Below are 12,492 nucleotides of genomic sequence, written 5' to 3'. Positions count from 1 at the left end.
TATACACGTCTCTCCTCTCATATACACGTCTCTCCTTCTCTCTTTACACATTTGTCCTTCTCTCATATAAATGTCTCTCCTTCACTTAAATACACTGACTGTCTCTCTCTCCCTCTCTCTCTGTCTCTTTTGTGTTTCTCTGTCTCGCTCTCATCATTCATTAATTTACTTTAGCATCCATTATTTCATGATTGTGATTACACAAATTTATCAAAGTGGAACAAAAGTGAAATGATATGCAAAAAGAAGGAAAGTAGGAAGGAAAGGAAATAGTAAACATAATAATATTTAGCCTAAACATTCCAAGCAATTTCTTAAATCTCCTTCCCTGAGTGCTGCAGCGCTGACACTCGCTCAGCTGCTGTGGTGACTATCTCAGCTTCCTCTCCAAGTAGCACACTCACTTTATCAAGCAACTACATTTTTTAAAAGAGTGTATCGCTTATTAAATTATACATTGGACAATAGAGATAAAAAATGTGTTTCATTTTCTGTTTCCATTAAATCCCAGTGCTTACACAGCCCTTCCTCTCATGGCTTCCAGGTTTTATGATGTCTGCCTCTTTCCGCTTCTAGGTAGTCACTTATTCTAGATTTTTTTAAATTTTCTTTTCATGTACAAGTTTAATATTTAGATAGTGTTGCAGACTGATGTTGTGATTTAAGGATCAATAGTGTTTTAGTTTTCTTTGATGATTTACATGATGCTTCCATATTTCATTGTATTGGAGGGTTCAAATCTTGCCTGTGTCTTGTCCTGGGTTTGTAAAGGAGGGGCAGGAGTGTAGACGTTGATGCCCTGTCATGTCTAGGGCCAGTGGGCAGACAGGGAGGGACTCTGAGCACAGGCGGCTGGCCAGAAGAGCTTCGAAGTTGACTGAGTGTGGTGCGGTCTGACTGAGTGATGTAGTGATTGCCAGTATTCATTGTTCTTCTTTGTATGCTGATGTGTTGGGGAATAAAGGTTCAGATGTGCTGTGCTGCTGGTTCAGGAGGCATTTCCTGTATTTTTCCTGGAAATTTCTTGTACTTTTCCTGGACATGTCCAGGACGGAATGTTTTGTGTAAATTCCAATAGCTTGGAGACTGAAGGTGCCTAATGAATGTCAATACCCAGGAAAATGTAGCTGGTTTTACTGTAATGTGTTTTCACCATAGGATATTGAAGCTGCTTTAACATGTTTCCTCTATAGGAAACATTGACATTCTCCTGAGATCATGATTCTTGTTTTGCTCAGGTAAACTACTACAACCCACTTCTAGCAGTCCCACTCTAGGAGTGGTAGACTTTCCTGTAAACCTTGTTCTGTGGTTGACATGAGCACCAGGTCATCAGCCTAAGGCAAGCACTTGATTTCAGCATCATGTACTGTTAGGCCCAAGATGTCAGACTGGTCCAGTGCTGTTGCAAGGTCATCTGTGTTAATGTTGAATAGTGTAGGAACTAAGATACACCCCTGAGTCACTCCACAGCACTGCTGCGAGAATTCTGGTCAATTCCTGTCAATTCCTTCCACACATTTACTATTTAAATGTCAATGTTGTTGACTTTATAATAAGAAATGTTTTCCCACCTATTACCTTTTGAAGAAGTTTAAACTATAAGCACTCAGAACAAATTGATTCAAATACTATGTCAAAAAAATAATGTGATTCATTTTCTATGATTTGGTGTCATATTTATCACAATTAGAGAATGTAACAAAAATATAGGGTACATATATGGTCTGATGGGCATTTATAATAATCCAGAATATCTTCCCTAGATTAGCATACACACAAATGCCTTTGTAATTATTCAGGTTACATTTGTCTCTTTTGTAAATGTGTGTTTTGTGTATAGCAGTCCTTGGATGTTTGAATTAATTTATGTATTTTCCCCAAATGTGGTTCAGAGTTGGAATAGTCTAGTGTAGTCTGCCAAAGTTTTCCATATTGTGCAAATTTTTTGAAAAAATATTCTTCTCATCTATTTTCTTTTCAATTCAATCAAGTTTTATTCTTAAGAATCTACCTTTTGTGTTTCTCAGCAGTGATGTGTAATATTTTAAAACATTTGAACAAATTGCACTTATGTCTGTTTCTTAATTAGATAATAGATTCTTCCTTGAGTGTAGCAGTCATTATCAAACCTATGGTCACTTCTTTGTTTAGAGTGGTTTGGCCGTTTGTAAGATTTCTATTGTGACATTTGACACTGTAACCATATTTTAACGTATTTCAACATTTTTCGCACGTGTAATTAACATCTTAGCCAGTATTTCCACACCTTAGCCAGTGTTTCAACAGTGTTATTCATGTCACATGTAGCAGTATTTATTCCTTCAGGATTTGGCATTTTGATGGTAAGCAGGCAATTATATTAAATATAGTTATGATCTCACAGTTCTTCAAAATTTATTCAAATGTTTAGTGTTTATTTCATTCCATTTGAATCTGTGTTTTAATAGCTATAACACTGTTGATTGAAGAGAGACTTCTGGGAGGTCATTTAGTTTATTGTAAACTATGATTGTAATTACCAATGAAGCCAGAGTCTGTGTCTCTTGGATAGCAATCCACCATAGCATAGCATAGCTTGACTATGGAGAATAGGTACACCTTCCAAAGGAGTCTTGTCTTGATCTGCCATTTACTATTTAAAGATTTTTAATTAAGCTTTATAAAATGTTTTTTTTCTGTTTGTTTGGATGATGTTTGGAGTTTTGCTTAACATATCATCTCTATGAATTGAACTTGTCTTGTCAATATAATCTATTTCTGTACCATCCCTTACATTCAGATCAAAGTATGTCTCTAACTTAAAGTAAATTAGGAAAGTGTCCTTCTTAGAAATAAAGGGAGACATGTTGAGGAATATATACTGTACCAAGGTAAAGTGATTTTTGTGCAAAAGAGACAAACTGATGTTTCTCCTTCTTATGCCAGATAATTATCCTGCTTGAATCACAGTCCCGTGTGATTTTAGACTCTTATGGTGATGAAACGTTAACATCCCTGGCACAAGTCTACTGGAACAGGTTGCAGTCTCATCAGTGTCATACCTTCATGTTTCTTGGAACAATATCAGTATGTTTCAGATTATCGCTGAACACCTTACCTAAGGTTTTGTTTACAAATGTATTGGAATGCCATTCTTGGACCAAATAATTTTAGATTAAGTCATAAATAATCTAAATAGAATATATATTCTAAATGCTACATATGCTCTCTCTACATATTGGTTTTTAAATTACATTTTATTACAATTTGTAAATTAATTGAAATGTGAATGCAGTAGTAAGTTACTGTATTGTAAGATTGCTTTTGTCTGAATTTTGAACAGATGATGTTGACTCAATGACGTATCTGGTTCTGTTCTGAGCTCTTTGCGATATGCAATGTACGTATCTCTTCCACCACTTGCTCTGGCTGGTAGTTCAGTTTGTCATGGAGTTGGGCCTTGAGGATCTGATTTTCTGTCGTGTTATACTCTGCCAGTTGCTGCTGCTTCCAAGGACATGCATGTGCACACGGTCATGCGTGTGATGGGAACGGACATCTTTATGATATACAGTGTGTACATTTGTCATCTGCACAGGCTCTGGACACTTACTCGTTATTGTCCTGGACTCCGTGGAATGGCAGGAGGAGAACATAGAAATCTTTGCTTCTGGGAATCTCTCGGTGGCACAGATGGCCACTTCCTTCAGTGCAGCAGGACCTTGTGGAGGTCATAGGCCGTTTATTCCAGTGAGGGTGATTATGTGCTTGCATGGACCTCTGTGTGCCTTGGTGGATCTCAAGAGTGCTTTTCACAGCAGCTTTGTTATTGGCATATGAAACAGTCGACATTTCTCTACTATGTGTTTTCCACTGGGGTCGGACAGCAGTGGAGTTTCCCTGGGGTTTTCTCTATCTGGGCCAGCAATAGGGAGCAATGGTAGACTGAGACCACAATCCATACCTTCAGAGTGTTCTGCAGGTTGGTGGACGTCAGTCTTGGCACCTGAATATATCCCTGGCAGGTGTGGGCCTTATACTGGTACCTGAATATGACTGTTTAGATGTTCCTTCAGACCATGTATGAGGTGTTCCTCACTGAACATTCTCTTGACCTGTGCGAGCTCTCGTATGTCTCCATTTTTGTTTTTTCAGCTCGTCTGATCATTTTACTTTGGTTATTCTCCAGTTCCCGTCTCCATTCCCTTCACTGATGTTGAAGTGAGATTATATATAATCTGTGAACTCTATGACTTCCATCTCCAGGAGGGAGAGGTTTTTCCTCTCTCTCTGAATATTGGTACTGGAGACTGGTGGCTCTGGGCGTTGGCACTGGTCTTCAACTGGAATAGCACTGGGATTGGTTAACACTGGAAATGAGATTAGTTTACACTGGTCTTCCACTGGATTGTGATTTCTTTCCTCATGGGAGACCATTACTTATGTGAGGTGTGACCGCTGCCTGTTCTTTATGCTGTGTAAAGTCTTTGATGAAAATCTAGAAGCAGCATCCTTATTTCCTTGCATCAGAATTGTGCCACTCTGGTATATGTTAAGTGATAAAAGCCATATATCACACAATCTCTCCCCATCCTCAAACACGACAGTTTGCTGGCCTTTGCAGATGCCTCTCTTGATAATGGAGCTGTAATGATGCCAGGAAGCCTAGTGTCATGCACTAGTGTTCTCTGTGTAGGAATATAGATTACCCATGATGCTTCTGATTCCTTTCTTTGAATACTCAGCAAATAAAGTCTTTGGTTGATCACAGTGCTGCTTGTGTATGATGCTGTCTGGAATGCTCAGATGTAGATACAGCAGGGTAGATAAAGGGGGCGGGGCCAAGATGCTGAGGATACATTTTCTAGTTCCATTGTTTTGTTTTACATCAGGGGTGCCCACAGTTTTCAGCTTGCGAGCTACTTATAAGATGACCAAGTCAGAAAGATCTACCGGGGTGGCGGCGACCGTAATTTGTTGAGCGGGGGGGGGGGGGGGGGGGGGGCGAACGTAATTTGTTGAGTGGATTGCAGATTGGCTACCGTGAATGTCAATCAAAATACAACCGTCAGTGCAGATGTGCGATTCATCTACTACTATTTTATGTGGCGCGATCTACGCACATTCCTTCGCGATCGACCGACACTTCCTTCGCGATCACGTAATGAGCACCCCTGTTTTACATTGTAAAAAGTTAAAATGCTGAAAAAAATGCTGTTTTATGTTTGACTTTCCTGATCTGCAATGTGAAATGTTTTAATACATAAACCCAGGGCCGGAGTGGGACACTTTTTCAGCCCGGGAGTTTCATGCCCAAATCCGGCCCAAAATTATTTTCCCCTCCCAATCGGCCCAAACTAGAGATTGACATGAGCCGGCCCATCGGGAATCCTCCCGAATCTCCCGATTAGCCACTCCGGCTCTGCATAAACCTAATATACTTTGATATACAAACACAACAACAGAATATAAAGATAGATCTAAATTTGGAAATCAAAGATTTTTGCATTAATTGAATTTCAACAATGTCTCTTGTATTTGTTCAGTGGCATGATCTCAGTGATCTGATAATCGACTGCTAATCATTTGTAAAATTAATTGGCTATTTTGTTCTACCTTTTTATTCCAAGTAGTTCTTCTTCTTCTACTTCTTCTTCTTCCTCACTTTAATGGAGTTAAAGTAAACGGGTTGCAAAGGATTGTACTTTTGTGGATTTTTCTCAATTTTCTGATGAAGATTCGGTATATTTTGTAAATCTCTTTTTTCCAATCACTACTTCTTATTTCTCAGAACTCAACAACTGAGAATTTTCAGTTATCTCTCTGTCTCTATATCAGTCCACCCATCTCTACACCTTTCCCCATCCCTATGTCTCTCCACTCGTCTCCACACCCCATCTTTCCTTGTTTCCAACCCTCTTTCTCTCTCTCTCTCTCTCTCTCTCTCTCTCTCTCTCTCTCTCTCTCTCTCTCTCTCTCTCTCCCTCTCTCCCTCTCCCACGCTGTGCAAAATGGAAGACCCAGGTTGCCATAGTAACTGCCTCACACTTACCATCCTGAGCATCCCTATCCTGAAGGCAGGCGCTCCTGACGTCCGTAGCCCTGCTCTGAGGCTCCACAGCAGGGATGCCTGCATCACTGGCCTGGGTCCTGGGACCTCACGCTCATTCAGTGCTGCAGGGTCTGCAGGCGGTAGGACAGGAAAAGCAAAGGAATGACCAGGACGTGAGACCCAGTGCGTGAGACCCAGTGCGTGAGATCCAGTGCGTGAGATCCAGGGCGTGAGACCCAGGGCGTGAGACCCAGGGCGTGAGAGCCAGTGCGTGAGACCCAGGGCGTGAGAGCCAGTGCGTGAGAGCCAGTGCGTGAGACCCAGGGTGTGAGAGCCAGTGCGTGAGAGCCAGTGCGTGAGATCCAGGGCACATGACCCATGCTGAAGGACCTGGTGAGGGTCCAGGGTGAAGGACCAGGGTGAGGGACAAGGAACTAAGAGGGATAAATGAAGTGATTTGATGTGATTTGGCCGGATCTCAGAAGGCAACTGATATCCTACAGACACTACAGGGCACACCGAGAGATAAAGGGCGAGAGAGATAGAGACAGAGACAAAGGGAGAGAGTTGGGGGTGGGGGAGAGGGTGCATCAGAGCAGCACCAGGAGATAAAGACAGAGAGAGAGAGGTAACTGAGTGAGTGGGTGAACATGATGGCACTTAGCATACTCAGTGCCCCAGTCAGTGCAGAGGGCCTCGTACACGGCACTAATAACTCTGACGTCACAGCATGCACCCCTCGCTTTTTCTCCGCCCCTGTCGTTCTCATTTTTCTTTTCACTTTTTCATTTTCTGACTCACCATCTCATCTTTTCTTCTTTCTGAATCTCTGTCACCTGCATTATCTTTTATCCCTCTTTCTCTCACTCTTTCCCTCACTCCAGCTCTCTCTCGTGCACGGTTTTCACTATTTAGGGTGGGAAACTAAATGTTCGTCACCATCTTTCTGACTCTCTCACTCTTGTGAACACCTTCCTTCTCCAGTCAGATGGTGCTGAGACCTCCACCTAACCCCAGCCCTCTGCATCATACACTACCGCACAATGTGCAGGCCTTCTCCTGCCTCTGTCTGTGAACCCAGCACCAGTATCCCTGCCCCACCTCTAATGCCAGCTCCAAAAGGGTGTGATTAAAGTGAGTCCACAACTACACAGACACACACACACTACTTCAATATAAATCTTTTCTCCCTGAAGCAGGAAGTGACCCATTTGAGGATACATGTCATGTGACCAGAGTGCAGTGAAACCAGATTATCTTTATCGGGAATCATCATCATCATCATCATCATCATCATCATTCTCTTTGTTGTCCTGGTAATAGCTTTTTGAAGGAAGGGCTTTCCATTTCTGTCCCGAAGATCTACTTTCTCCTCACCCAACACACCTGATTCACCTGCTAATAGATCCACTTTCTCCTACCCGAACATGCCTGATGCACCTGCTAATAGATCCACTTTCTCCTACCCCAACACATGATGCACCTGCTAATAGATCCATTTCCACTACTCCAACACGCCTGATTCACCTGCTAATAGATCCATTTCCACTACTCCAACACGCCTGATTCACCTGCTAATAGATCCACTTTCCACTACTCTAACACACCTGATTCACCTGCTAATAGATCCACTTTCTCCTACCCCTACTTTCCTGATGCACCTGCTAATAGATCCACTTTGCCCTACCCCAACACACCTGATTCACCTGCTAATAGATCCACTTTCCACTACTCCAACACACCTGATTCACCTGCTAATAGATCCACTTTCCCCTACCCCAACACACCTGATGCACCTGCTAATAGATCCATTTCCACTACTCCAACATGCCTGATTCACCTGCTAATAGATCCACTTTCCACTACTCCAACACACCTGATTCACCTGCTAATAGATCCATTTTCCCCTACCCCAACACACCTGATGCACCTGCTAATAGATCCACTTTCTCCTACCCCAACACATGATGCACCTGCTAATAGATCCACTTTCTCCTACCCCAACACACCTGATGCACCTGCTAATAGATCCAATTTCTCCTACCCCAACACACCTGATTCACCTGCTAATAGATCCACTTTCCACTACTCCAACACACCTGATTCACCTGCTAATAGATCCACTTTCTCCTACCCCAACACACCCGATTCACCTGCTAATAGATCCACTTTCCACTACCCCAACACAAATGCACCTGCTAATAGATCGACTTTCTCCTACCCCAACACGCCTGATGCACCTGCTAATAGATCCACTTTCCCCTACCCCAACACACCTGATGAACCTGCTAATAGATCTACTTTCCCCTACCCCAACACACCTGATGAACCTGCTAATAGATCCACTTTCTCCTACCCCAACACACCTGATGCACCTGCTAATAGATCCACTTTCTCCTAACCCAACACACCTGACTCACCTGCTAATAGATCCACTTTCCACTACCCCAACACAAATGCACCTGCTAATAGATCGACTTTCTCCTACCCCAACACGCCTGATGCACCTGCTAATAGATCCACTTTCCACTACTCCAACACACCTGATTCACCTGCTAATAGATCCACTTTCTCCTACCCCAACACGCCTGATGCACCTGCTAATAGATCTACTTTCTCCTACCCCAACACACCTGATGAACCTGCTAATAGATCCACTTTCTCCTACCCCAACACACCTGATTCACCTGCTAATAGATCTACTTTCTCCTACCCCAACACGCCTGATGCACCTGCTAATAGGTCTACTTTCCCTAACCCCAACACACCTGATTCAACTGCTAATAGATCTACGTTCCCCTACCCCAACACACCTGATTCACCTGCTAATAGATCTACTTTCCCCTACCCCAACACGCCTGATGCACCTGCTAATAGGTCTACTTTCCCCTACCCCAACACACCTGATTCACCTGCTAATAGATCTACTTTCCCCTACCCCAACACACCTGATGAACCTGCTAATAGATCTACGTTCCCCTACCCCAACACACCTGATGAACCTGCTAATAGGTCTACTTTCCCCTACCCCAACACGCCTGATGCACCTGCTAATAGGTCTACTTTCCCCTACCCCAACACGCCTGATGCACCTGCTAATAGGTCTACTTTCCCCTACCCCAACACGCCTGATGCACCTGCTAATAGGTCTACTTTCCCCTACCCCAACACGCCTGATGCACCTGCTAATAGGTCTACTTTCCCCTACCCCAACACGCCTGATGCACCTGCTAATAGGTCTACTTTCCCCTACCCCAACACACCTAATGAACCTGCTAATAGGTCCACTTTCCCCTACCCCAACACACCTAATGCACCTGCTAATAGGTCTACTTTCCCCTACCCCAACACACCTAATGAACCTGCTAATAGGTCTACTTTCCCCTACCCCAACACACCTAATGAACCTGCTAATAGGTCTACTTTCCCCTACCCCAACACGCCTGATGCACCTGCTAATAGGCGGCTGAAGGGCAGCTGAGCTGGCAGAACAAGGCAGCCCTAAGGGACACAGCACTGCATGCCTCCAGCTGTACAGCTGGAAACACATCTGTCATTGAACACTTACTGCCCTGCACCACCCCCCCCCTTCCTTAACCCTGCTATGTACTCTGGCACTGGTACACAACATCACCTCTACTTAACACATGATCTGACTGTACTCTGCTACACAACACCTCCTCTGCCCAACACATGATCCGGCGGTAGTTTGACATCCATTACCCCGTATAAAACCTGTAGTCTGGCATCCATTAGCCCAAGATAAAACTACTCACACAACTCAACCTCAACAGCAACTCAAAATCCCAATCAAGCCACTGTCCAAGCTAACATACAAGCTAACAGCAACCTGACTATATCCATTACTCTATATAACCACACAGACACTTGATTCATTACCAGAGTGATTATACACATTATCATACATAGCCAAACATGCTAGGCATATTACTCTGCATAGCAATACAGACATAGTGCGTTGCCCTACATAAGCAGAGTGAGTACAATACCCTACATAAGCACACACAGTGACTACATTACCCTAAATAAGCACACACAGTGAATACGTAGTCTTACATGTGAGTGCATTACTCTACATAAGCATACACAGTGACTACATTACCTTTACAGAGAGTAAATTAACCCACATTAACACAAACAATGAGTACATTACCCTATATAAGCACACATAATGAGTTCATTACCCTTCATAAACACACTCAATGACTTCATTACCCTACATAAGCACACACAGTGATTACATTACCCTATAAGCACACACAATGAGTGCTTTTGCCCCCATAAGCAAATGCAGTATGTACATTACCCTACATAAGCATACACAGTGACTACATTACTCTAAATAAGCACACACAGTGTCTACATTAGCCTACATAAGCATACACAGTGACTACATTACTCTAAATAAGCACACACAGTGTCTACATTACCCTACATAAGCCCATACTGTGACTACATTACCCTACATAAGCACATACTGTGACTACATTACCCTACATAAGCAAACACAATGAGTACACTAACATGAGCTCACACTGTGACTACATTACCCTATATATAAACACACACAGTGACTACATTAACCTACATAAGCTCATATTGTGACTACATTACCTTATATAAGCACACACTGTGACTACATTACCTTACATAAGCTCATACTGTGACTACATTACCATATATAAGCACACACTGTTACTACATTACCATACATAAGCTCATACTGTGACTACATTACCATATATAAGCACACACAGTGACTACATTACCCTACACAACCTCCCACTGTGACATTACCCTACATACGCTCATACTGTGACTACATTACCATATATAAGCACACACAGAGAGTGTTCTAGCACTCTAGCCCTTCAGTATAGTGATCAAGGGCTCCAGCTTCAGCACACTTAACAAACCAGGGATTGTAAAAGCAGCGGGCCACTGCTTTGAGGCAAACGCCCTCACCGCTGCTGGTTAATCACACAAAGCTAATGGCCTCATCATCAAGACCATTACCACTCAACACTCACTCCACCAGGTCTCTCTTCATCACTGCACTTGTGGAGAGTGGACGTGCTGGCCGCCACTCCCACCAGCGCCTTCTCCATCCGCACTGTGCTGTGTCACATGCCACAGGTTCACTGACATCATCATCATCATCATCATCATCATCATCATCATCATCACATTTCTCTCCTGCAGTGCCTGCATTCATGCCTCTAACATGCGGCTGACTCATGAGGGGGCTTTCAGATCCTCAGCATGCAGTCGGAGAGCAATTCACTTAACCCTAACACTGCCTAAGTGCTCCCATAACCTCCTTAACATTACATCCATACTGACACACCACACTGAATCCTGCCCCCACTGAATTACTCTGTCTCTTTCTATAACACACACACACACACACACACACACACACACACACACACACACACACACTCCACTGAGCCTGGAGCCTTCCACTTCTATCCCTGAGGCCTTTTACTTACACACGCATGTACGCACACGCACACCCAAACAGACGTGCACACACATACACACCTATGCATAAACCTACATACACACTCATTCCTTTGCAATCACATCACCAGCTGATATCAAAATAGAATTCAACATAAATTCAAGTGTAAAACACATTTCTATACTTTAGCCTCTGAAAACACATGAATGTATTTAATGCGAATGGTGTGATACACTTGTACACATATCGCAAGTGGACATGGTGAAAGTTGGTTGTAAACACAGTCAGTCCAGCACTTTGGCTTGGACTTGTTCATACATGCTTTATAAAACATGTACTTACACACACACACACACACACACACACACACACACACACACACACACACACACACACACACACACACACACACACACACACACACACACACATATACTGTACATAAACAGGCAGAGACACAAAGACACAGGCATAGACATAAACAGACAGACATGAACACACACACATATCTCCTTTCACCTCGGTGGGCCTCCCTTTGTTTCCATTGGAGACAGCAACACCTTCTTTGTTTCCTGGCTGGTGTTTTCACCCTCTCCCATCTCCCACCACGGCGATCCAATCCCAATTACATCCATTTGAATCCCACTAACCTCTGCCCTGTTCTACTGACAATTACTCAATCATTAAAGGCCTGACAGAGCTGTTGCTCCACCTGAGGGGGTGAGAGCTTGCGTAAGCAGGTGGACCTGAACAGCACTGGTGCTAAGTGAACAGAGAGATCTGAGCCCCACCAGCAGGACGGCTGATGGGGTCGTCACCTAGGCGTTCACCTCTGCCTACCCTTCCTGGGCAGGCTTGGGACATGAAGTCCCAGTATGAACTACAAACCTGGCCAGCAGCTTGGGCCGTTGCCGTGGTGATGGCGCAGAAGCTTCTCCTTTGAGCCCGAAAGGCGAGGTGCTCAGAACAACAC

The 12,492-nt window shown here is 43.5% G+C and overlaps 1 protein-coding gene across 4 annotated transcripts in view; it reads right to left on the bottom strand.

The window, feature by feature from the left end:
- Positions 1–12,492, bottom strand: part of lrrc4ba (leucine rich repeat containing 4Ba) — a 39,282-nt gene that overhangs the window by 17,487 nt on the left and 9,303 nt on the right. The window contains exons 1-2 of one of the 4 annotated variants that reach the window (XM_076996603.1): positions 12,039–12,084; positions 6,035–6,165 (exon numbers count right to left, since the gene is read on the bottom strand). The exons of 2 other annotated variants lie outside the window; for them this stretch is intronic. The gene's annotated coding sequence lies outside the window, so the exon portion shown is untranslated. Of the gene's footprint in view, positions 1–6,034; positions 6,166–12,038; positions 12,085–12,492 lie in introns of those variants that run through there. One more of the 4 variants, XM_076996595.1, reaches the window with a different exon arrangement.

Source organism: Brachyhypopomus gauderio, chromosome 2, assembly GCF_052324685.1.
Source record: "Brachyhypopomus gauderio isolate BG-103 chromosome 2, BGAUD_0.2, whole genome shotgun sequence".
NCBI lineage: Eukaryota > Metazoa > Chordata > Actinopteri > Gymnotiformes > Hypopomidae > Brachyhypopomus > Brachyhypopomus gauderio.
The sequence above is the reverse complement of the archived record's forward strand: the minus strand, read 5'-3'. Positions and strand labels throughout refer to the sequence as shown.